Source organism: Arvicanthis niloticus, chromosome X (assembly GCF_011762505.2).
Source record: "Arvicanthis niloticus isolate mArvNil1 chromosome X, mArvNil1.pat.X, whole genome shotgun sequence".
Classification (NCBI taxonomy): domain Eukaryota; kingdom Metazoa; phylum Chordata; class Mammalia; order Rodentia; family Muridae; genus Arvicanthis; species Arvicanthis niloticus.
This window is the reverse complement of record NC_047679.1, coordinates 25,261,656-25,272,761: the sequence shown is the minus strand read 5'-3', so window position 1 is coordinate 25,272,761 and position 11,106 is coordinate 25,261,656. Positions and strand designations below refer to the sequence as shown.

General features: G+C 36.6%; 1 pseudogene; it reads right to left on the bottom strand.

Annotated features, from left to right (window-relative positions):
* Positions 1-797: 797 nt before the first annotated feature.
* LOC117694749 (small ribosomal subunit protein eS6 pseudogene) lies at positions 798-1,519 on the bottom strand (annotated as a pseudogene).
* Positions 1,520-11,106: the final 9,587 nt, after the last annotated feature.

The window sequence follows — 11,106 nt, the reverse complement described above, 5'->3', positions numbered from 1 at the left end:
AAATGCATGGCTTTAAGGAATCAAGAGAGAAAAAAAGTAAACCCTTTCATGATCCTATTCATTATTCTCAGAAACAAAATGGATTTCCTTTCAGCATGTTGGAATAAAAATAGGGTTCTTTCTAAAATCATGACAAGTTTTATCTAGGGGTATAAAATTTTAAATAGGAAGAGTAATAGCAAGGGATGGGTCTTTACCCAGAAACACAGAGATAAATGCTTTTCCTAAGGGTATGTGGATGTAGAGAATGAATCATCCTTGGACCTGTTTAGGCTTGTGACTCAGGAAGCCCATAGATGGTAGCTTGTATTTTTATGGTCAAAGTTCTATATACTCTCCTCTACATAGATACTGGTGGGTAATAGTGGTGTTTTCCATTTCTTTTCATTAAATAGACCACAATAAAATGTTAAAGTGATGTAAAATTCTTAAATACAGTGTACACTGAATCAATATCAAAGCACCTTTAAATAAATTTGAAGACATAATCAGAAATACTTGAGAAGCTACTTGGTTGTTTCGCATGAAACATTTTATGAACATATGAGTTCATGGACCTATGCATGGGCTCTGTGAGTCTATACATAACCACAGTTGGGGCTTATTTCATTTCATATAGTACTTCTAATACATTTGACAGAATTTAAAACAAATCTTATAGTTCTGTAAGTCTTCCTTTCTGCTGCCGAATCTACAAAATTGTGCATGACCATAACCTCCCGCCTAGTGAGCAGAAGTTCTAGGTATTCATTTTTATTGGATTTTTTAAGGTCTGATAATTTATTACTCTTAAAAACTTATTTTTGACTGGACTCAGACTTAGATGTAGAGGTCCTCTGTGAGAACAGCCTACATTTCTTGGCAATCAGTTCCTGGCAGTTTTCTTTGGCTTCCTTCATTCTCTTGGCCCAAAGATTAGCATATTCTGCAGGCTCCTCTTCATTTTTCTATTGTGTTGTTTTTTTCAGAGAAATGCATCTGCTTTTGTGTTTCAAGACATACTGGTGGCAATCTTCGGTACATTGGTCCTGGGCTTCTCACCCTCGCTAGTTAAGAGCGTTCTGACATATTGGTAGACATCATCTCCTTTAGAGACACTGAAAATCTTTAGAATTCTGCTATTTCTTTTGGTCCCCAATCACTGAGGCACGGCAGTATCCGTCAGCCCAGGAATATCCTTTTCTCCCTTTACACTAACTAAGTTGAGAACACTTAGCTTGGCATCTCCAATGCATCCATGAACAGACTTGAGTTTCTCCTTGACAGTTCTCCTTGATCTATAACAAGAATGTTACTCACTGAACAGCACACACATATTGTCATGAGCACAGATGCCTTGCTTCATGGGAAAACCCTGTTTGTCATTCCCACCACTGATTTGTACCACATAACCCTTCCACTCTTCTCCCAGAGCATCAGCAGCTACTTCTTTGGCCATGTGCTTCTCATAAAGAGTGTAAAGCTTGCCTTCAGTGAATTTCTGCTAGCTAGTGGCTGGGAAGGAGATTTTCAACCACATCTTGCCTAGAAGGCACAATAAAAAAGAGCTTTATTGGATTTTAAGTAAGGAAGTTCTCAATTGCATGATCCACAGATGTCACATCTTGACTAGTGTGGTAGTTTGAGTGACAATGGCCCCCATAGGCTCATAGAGAGTGGCATTATTTGAAAGCATTAGGAGGTGTGTCCTTATTGGAGAAGGGTGTGTCATTTGAGGTTTCAGAAGTTCAAGCCAGTGACTTTCTCTTCCTGCTGCCTGTGGATCCAGATGTGGACCTCTCAGTTATTTCTCCAGAACCCTATCTGTTTGCATCCCACCATGCTTCCTCTTAACTGTAAGCCAGCACCAATGAAATGTTTTTTTATAAGACTTGCTATGATTGTGTTGTCTCTTCACAGCAATAGAACCCTAACTGAGACAACTAGATAGAAGACTCTCAGACATTGTTGAAAATCCCATAAGGACAGATGCTTTATGACTCTTCTAAAAATCATTATATTGAGTTTAAGATGTCTTTAGTTAGAAGGAAATACTTCACATAGGATTTATGAATCAAAAATGTCTCTAGTTAAATTGGCAAAATACTTTTGATATTATTTAATTTAAAAAGTTTGAGATAGGGTCTTATGTATCCCAGTTAGGCTAAAAGTTGTTCTATAGCTGAGGCTGACCTTGAACTCCTGATCCTCCTGTCTTTGCCTCTGAAATGCTGGGATTGCAGTCTGGTGCTATCATGTCCTTTTTATGTGGTGATAGAGATGGGACTTAGTATATCATGTATGCTAGGCAGGTGCTCTACCAAGTGAGCTATATTCACTACCTCCTATTTTAATATAATTAATATAACTGTTTTCATTTACTTAGAAATGTTTTTGTTATGCATTCATAAAATGAAAAATATACATGGCCTATATTGGTTGAGGTCTTATTACTTCTTTCATTCATTTATGGCCCAGTTTGTGTATATCATTTGCTATTGGAGCAATCATTGCCCATCTTTCTCTACATAGTTTTATTTTATTACCAGACTTAGAGCTGAAACATTGCTCTTAAGTGTTTTCCAATAATGTGTCTGGATTTTCTTCCAGGACCCTGAAATCCAAATTTTGCTCTTCAGAGATGCCAACGAAATATATTCAGACCCTTAGCATTCACTTTCTTTTCTCAAGTTGTTCTGTAATGGTTTGTTGACTGAGATATCAAAAGGGTGCTGTAACACAGTTATACACCTAGAAATAAACTAAGTTCCATAGTCTCAGCCAAGCATAGTGGACACTTTCTAAAACTGTTCCCAACGTCTTTAGGTCTTGATATCCCTGTGTGACTCCTCCTCTAGTGTATGGGCTGGACCTAATAACTTTCTGTTAATGGATAGAATTGTGCAAATATGATGAGATGATATTTCTGAAATTAGTTTACAACTAACTCTGACTTCCAACAATGAAACAACTAGATTTTTATGTTTTAGAAGCTTTCACTACACAGCTCTGGGTGATTTAGAACTCACTATGTAGACCAGGCTTGGCTTAAACTCACAGAAATCCTTCTGACTCTGCATACCTATTCTTAGGATTAAAGGCATGGACCATTACCTCTGGCTAAAGAGAGTACTAAGGGATGGAGAAAGAGAAGTCTCTGGCCAACAGATCATAAAGAACCAAGACCTTAGTCCAACATGTTGTGAGAATTGGATCCCTCCAAAAATAGCTTGAGCAATCGTGGAAGCAAGTCTAGCTACAGTTGAATCTCAAAGATAAGCACATTCCTAGCAAACACCTCAGTTGTATTCTGTGAGAATTTTGTAGCCAAAAGACCCAGCTAAGCCATGCTCAAACTACTGATCTGCAAATTCTTTTAGATAATGAAAACTGTTATTTTCAGGTACCAGTTATGAGGCAATTTGTTATATGGCAATAAATAACAAATTCAGGCATTAGCAACTATATCATGAACATCATCTGGCTCATAGCAGTTATAAATCGCCATTGATTAAGAGATGCATCTCAGCTCTAAAGATGATAAATCTGAATATGTACTCTACATTTTGAAATAAACTGAGTGGTAAAGTAGTTAGTTAGCCAATGAGCTACAATACTTGAGTAAAACAACTGTCTTTTTATTTTTAAAGTTATGAGTCTTCATAGTGATCAACCAATAAGAATATTTGAACGGCACTTGGGAGGCAGAGGCAGGCAGATTTCTGAGTTCGAGGCCAGCCTGGTCTACAGAGTGAGTTCCAGGACAGCCAGGACTACACAGAGAAACCCTGTCTTGAAAAACAAAACAAAACAAAACAAAACAAGAATATTTGAACGATGTTTGCTGAATTGGATTTTCCAGATAATTTTATTATCTGGCTAGAGACAAATCTTGAGAGAAAAAGTTTGCCCATGACCATGGCTTGGGGAAGTTTTATGTGCTTCCTGATGTTTCTTTTAAAGTCTGGTTCTTTTTAGTTTAGCAGCACAAATTGCTTCACATGATTTTCTGCTTTAGAGGTCTGGCAGGACCCTTGTGACTATGAAGGACCCGAATTAAAGCTACAATTGAAATAAGATAAATATAAATTTTATTTTACATATTTATTTCCAGGGGGAGGGCACACATGTGTATGCGGAGGTCAGAGAACAACTTTCAGAAGTCAGTTCTCTCCTGCCATGTGGATTCTAGAGGCAGAACTTAGCTCATCAGAGATAAGCACCTTTATCTATTGTGCATTTGCCAGCCTAAACATCCTTCTCTCTCCATCTCCTCCATCTTCCTCGCCCTTCTCTCTTTCTCTATTATGTACATATACACACGAATCCACTCTGGCTTTGAACTCACCATGTGACTAATAATAACCTTGAACTTCTAATTCTTCCCCTTTAACCTCCTGGAATTACAGCTGGTATCACTACACCTGGTTTGTGCAGTGCTAGGGATTGGACCCAAGGCTCTATGCAGGCTACAGAAGCCCTATACCAACTGAGTCATATCCCAAACCCTAATAATAATACTTTAAACGTATGAATCATATATTATCTTTTTGTATTTTTCTGAAAATTTTATATATGTTTACATTTTTATACATACTGTGTGTGCTCATGTGGGAGTACATCTATGGAGGTCAGAGGTTGATGTCAGGCATCTTCCTCAAATGCCTCCATCACTCTCCTCCTTAGTTTTCAAAGACGGGGCCTCTCACTATGAATAGAGCCACCCATTTGGCTAGACTGACTGGCCAGCAAGCCCTAGGAATCCTCCTGTCTCTACTTTCCCAGTGCTTCAATTACAAGTACACACCCAGCTTTATTTCTGTGCATTCTGGGGTTAGAACTCATGTGTGTGCAGCAAACACCTTACCTACTGAGCCATTTCCCCATCTCTTCAGAGTTTTTCAAGAACCAATAGGAGATTGCCAGTAAAATCACATGTGTACACACATGCATGTATATATTTTAGGTTTTTTAGAGGAAATGGAAGAATAATATGCTTTTAAGTCATAAGCTGAGAAGATTAAGTTCTATACTCAGAGTTAACTGTATGGTTAAAATTATTCTAAGGTGACAAATGCATTCCAATGTGTAGATAAACCCAACATATTAGACTATTATAAAACTCATCTAATATATAAAAATAGTTTACAAGATTGGAGACTGGACTGAGTCATTTGGACAAATATAAGTTTTTGCCTAATTTTTTAATAATTGCATGCATGTTTATGTCCTGCATTAGATTCTAGATTCTTGAAGACAAAGACTGTATAATACTAATTATAACAATGGCAACAAGAAGAATTTGAGAGGCATTTCTAATTTTCCAGGTAATATGTTACTTCTGTTATGTGGTGATCTCACTTATTTGCTAAAACCATTCCATGAAACAAATAATACTTTTAGTTTTATAGGTGATGCTACATGAAACTTACAGAAAGAAACTAACTTGACAACAGCATTTAGTTACTAAGTGATAGAAGCAAGTTTTGATCTTGGGGCTTTATTATTAAACTGTCATTTTACTTACTAAATGTGATTGCCCCTTTTCCTAGTTATTGTTGTATTTCTAGCAATTTGCATATTGCCTCCATATGGTATGTGCTCAATAGATATTTGTTGACTCAAAATCATTAGTATATATCTATTGATTTCCCATCATGTACGAACTAGGCATTGAGTTAGCCAATTATCTAACTACAAGAAATTTGTACATTTCAACATGGGAGAATTTGTGTTGAAATCACATCTTTTATATAGCAAATTCTTGTAGGGAAGTAATTAAGTCCATTCTAGGAAATCTTGATGAGTGTGTAAGAAATAAATTTTTTCTATTTTGCAACAGGTCCTTGAAATGATCAACTAATTGTACATTTATTTATTAACTATTCTTTCCCTGATATTTAAAAACCAACCAATGTACATTTTGTCATCATTATAAATCTCTGCTTTGAGATGTAGATACAGTTTTTGAATTATTCAAAGGGACTCACAATGAAATTAATCTGTGAATACTATCAACAAACTGACAGCCTCTTTCTCTGGAAGATGGATAGAGCAATGCAGTATCTTCAAGATCTTGAATAGAAGACCTTATGATAAATAATCTTTTAGGAGCCTCATGATTCACATTTAATTAGAGATGAACCAGATAAGCTTTCTATCCTTAGGATTTTTAATAAAAGTAAAAAAAATAATTTCACGACACATTTTCTTTGTAAAATCAATGGCTTTGTTGAATTACTTGAAAATGTTTTTTTATAAAGGAAGTAGAGATTAAAAGGATATGGTGATTTTGCAATTTCTCCAAAAAGATGTACTAATTATAGAGGGCCTTCAGATTTCATATAAAGAAAGTTCTATATTTCTTCTGACAGAGATCTCAGAGAGGGCTTTTAAGAATATTGTCTTCACTAGATGGCTGCCGACTTGAGCTGTTGAAGCAAAATTGACCCATTTAGTGTCCAAACTGCAGTAAAATCTTTTTTAATAAGAACCAATGAGCCAGAACTTTTAGCTTATGTAGTTTCTTTCTACATCTGTGAAAGATGGTAAAAGGTTACGAGAAAAGGCACTACAAATTCACATAGATGTGTTTCGGCTCTCCGTTAAAAGTATCAATTGCCACATCTTTTCATACAAATAACAAAAGAATAACTGTGAGCTAACTGAACTCAAAGACCTTTACTTATTGTTCACACAGAATTAATTTTACTATATTTTCAGAATAACCTGCCAGGACTGGTAGAGCAGACATCCCAAAAATCTTATTTTCACCTCTCTTTTTTATCTTCAATTTTTGCATAAATTGCAAACTAACTTTTAGCATTAGCTTTGTTTTAGAAGACAGAATAGTCCTGGAATATCCCTGCTTGCAGATTAGGTCCCTTTACTCCCCCCCCCCCCGCACCCCCAACTCAATTTATTGTTTAATGGCAATTTTTAAAATTTTATTTTTAAGATGTATTCATTTTATTTTATGCAAATGAGTGTTTTGCCTACATGTATGTCTATGCACCATGTGTGTGACTTGTACCGGTAGAAGTCAGAAGAGAGTGTTGGTTCTCCTGAAACTGCAGTTACAGACAAGTTGCCATGTGGTTGCTGGGAAGAGAACCTGAATAGAAGCTCCTCTCTGCAAGCATCCTTAACTGATGAGCCATCTCTCCTGCCCCCAACATTTCTTTTTCTTCAACCCAACCACCTTTAGGGAAAAGTTATATTCTTTCTAGGTGTCTCATTAAACACAGTTTCATTGTTTTGTTTTAAAAAATAATTTTATTGGGGTAAAATTTGTACCCATTTTTTAAAAAAAATGTAGTCAGTTTACATCTCAGTATCAGCACCCCCTCTCCTCCCAGTTAAATAGTGACAATGCTAACGTTAATTTTGTTAATGTTAATATTGGAAGCAAACTTGTACTTTTGCATATATAATATGAAGAAATTTTTTTTAATATAAACTGAGAAATGAAATGAAAGTATGACCCAAACCTAAAAAGTTATATTTCTAACTCCCTGCCCCCAGAAAATGCATGGGATATTTAAAAATTTATGAAAATTTAGAGTACTGGTAAAGACAACTGGAATGGGGAGGGTAATTCGGGGACAAGGTAGAAATCTAGTGCAATAGAAACTCCCATGAATCTATTAAGATGACCCTAGCTAAGACTCCTAGCAATGAGGAATGCAGAGCTTGAACTGGCCATCTCCTACAACCTAGCAAGACTTCCAATGGAGAGATTGGGACACCAACCCAGCCACAGAACCTGAGACCCACAATTTGTCTCACCTACAAGATACGCTGCAGTAAAGGTGGCACAGAAATTATAGGAGTGGCTAAACACTGACTGGTCCAGCTTGAGCCCCATGCCATGAAAGGAAGCCCACTCTTGACACTATCTGGAGGACCAGAAATCAGAGATCTGATGCCAAGAGACCAAGGATAGAACCAAATATGATTGGCAAAAAATAATAATAAATGTCAATGAAATGATGACTAATGATATACTCACTCACAGATTGGTGCCTACCCCAGTTATCATCAGAGAGGCTTCACCCAGAAACTGATGGAACACATACAGAGACCCACAGCCAAACATTAGGTAGAATTCAGAGAATCCTGATGAAGAGGGGGGAGGAAGAATTGTAGGAGCCAGAGTGGTCAAGGACATGACAACAAAATCTACAGAACCAACAAATCTGGGTTTATAGGGGATCACAGAGACAGAACTGACAATCAGGGAGACTGCATGGGTTTAACCTAGGCTCTCTCTCTCTCTCTCTCTCTCTCTCTCTCTCTCTCTCTCTCATATATATATATATGTTATAGTTGTGTAGCTTGGTATTTTTGTGGGACTCCTAACAGTAGGAGTGAATGCTATTTCTGATGCCTTTACCTACTCTTGGGACTCTTCTTCTCCTACTGGATTGTCTTGTCCAGCCTTAATACGAGGGGAGGTGCTTAATCTTATTGCAGCTTGACATGCCATGCTTGAATGATGTCCCTGGAACTCCTGCCCTTTTCTGAAGGGAAAGGAGGAAGAGTGGATGGGAAGGGAGAAAGTAAGGGGGATGAGGGAGGAGGGAGTAGAGGGAGGGAGAGAAAACTGTGGTTGTGATGTAATATATGAGAGAATAAATTAATATAAATTATGAAAATGCAATAGTTTATAAAATATTTAGTTGTATTCCCTTTAAAATTTTTATTTGTTTGTCATGTACATCCAAAGCAAACACAACTGCATCAGGTACCTTTAGAAGATGGAATACAGAAACAAACACGAAATAGTTCCCCCTCTTATAAAAATTCAGCTGACTGAATCCAGCTCAGTGCTGCCAACTGTCATTCCAGAGAATAAAATATGTATTTTCCACATGAGTCCTAGAGATATCTCATTATTCATACCTGCCTAGGTGTTCTTCATTATTTGAGACTGATTTTTTAAGCTAGTGCTAGTTTGCATGCCTTAGAAACTTAATCCCCAGTGCAATAATGTTGCCATCTAGAGTCTTTGGAAAGTGTTTCAGTTATGTAGGCCTTTCCCTCTTGAGTGGATTAATGTTGGTCCAAACAAAGCAAGACAAACAAATGAGCAACAACAACAACAACAACAACAACAACAACAACAACAAGCTGGGCCTGGGGAAGTGGTTTAGCACTTTCTTGCCTTTCTATCTCTCACCAACTATTTTGTTATAGAAGCAGAAAACTGACTGCACAGTGATTGATCCCTGACACTTTAGAATTGATATCCATAAAGATCACCTCTGCAGAGTCTCAGATTGTCATCCTCCCAAACTTTTCTCTAGGAGCTGAGGTGGTACAGAAACATTCAAGCCATCAGACCCAGTTGCTTATGGATGACATTTTAAGAAAACTAGTATAACACATGGATCTGTAGAATTTTGTTAAAGCCTTTGGGAGTGGAACTTCTGAAATTAAAAATACATGCAACTCTGTCTCACCCCAGTCAGAATAGTTATGATCATGAAAATAACCAACAACAAATGCTAGGAAGGATGTGGGGAAGAGGGAACATGTGTGTGTATGTATATATACACAAATATATACATGCATATATACAGATACACACACATATTTGTATATATATATATATTATACACACATATCTGCATATATAGTGGGGATGTAAATTGATATAGTCATTGTGAACATCAGTGTAGAGATTCCTGAAAACTAAGTTTAGAGCTGTCATATGACTCAATTATACCACTATACACAAAGAATTTAGCTCATTATACTACAAAGATACAGAGATACTTGTATGTTCATAGTTATTACAGCAATGTTCACAAAGACCAAGCTATAGATTTATCCTACATGCCCATCTATCAACAGAAGAATAGATAATGAAAATGTAACATATGTACAGAGTGGAATTTTATTCTGCTACAAAGAAGAATAAAACCACATTGTTTGCTGGAAAATAGCTACATGTTAATAAAAGACCCAGGAAGTCAAATACCACATATTTTCTCTCAGTTGAAGATTCTAGACTCTATATAGATACATAAAACATAAAAGATGTACATGTACATGATGTATATCTATGTTTTTTTCAGGAGAGCTAAACTGAGACTATGGGGGAATAAGACTAGTTGCAGACTAGAGGGGGAGAAAGAAAGAATTATAGGGATGGATATAGTCAAAGTACATGATATAACTTGAATAAAATGTCTTTATGAAGCCCAACACTATGTACAATTAATGCATGTCAATTAAAAAGAAAAAAGCCTACACAATTGGATAGAGAATTACTTTGAAAATAGACACCAGGATTTCAAGAGCACATTGGAATGGGCAACATGGCTTCACAGTTGTCAGACACTATGGAAAGCAGAGTTGCAATATCAGAAGAGACATAAGGTTGACTATGACTGATAGAGATTTGAGAGAAACAAGACCAACTATAGTCCTTGTTTTAGTCATTGTTACTATTAACAGATGATGTCTGGTTAACAGATCAATGAGGATAAAGGAAGTCTTGAAATATTTAGTCAAGTGTTTATATAGGTTTTATTTTTTTGTTTGTGTGTACATACATGTGAATACAGTTGCCCCCAGAAGAGAGTGTTAGAGCCTTTGAAACTGGAGTTGCAAGCAGTTAGGAGCCATCAAACATGAGCACTGGGAATTGAACTTGGGTCCCTTGCAAGAGCAGCAAATGTTCTCAACCACTGAGCCATGTTTCCAGCCCCTAGGCAAGTGCTTTTTGTGAAAACAAGCCAAAACAGGATCAGTGAAATTAAAAAACACTTCAACAGAATAACTTATTGAAGGACTTTTTCCCTCAGAGAGGTTTCATTACATTGCTGTAATACCAGTGGGTGTGAAGGCAACAAACTATGACCCAAAAGGAAACTTGAAACTTCTCAACTTGTTGTCAATGTGTTGCATACTATACTTGTAAATGTAAGTAATAGCAAATAATAAATCCATCAATAAAAGATGCAGACATGCAACATCAACTGTCAAGTTGTATTTGTGCTTGATAAGGTCTTTTGTACTGAAAAGAATTCACTTTGTCATGACACACATTAACTGAAGGCCTCAGTTTAAGACCCTTTGAAAAAGGATAGCACTGGCATATGCTAGGTATTGTTTCTG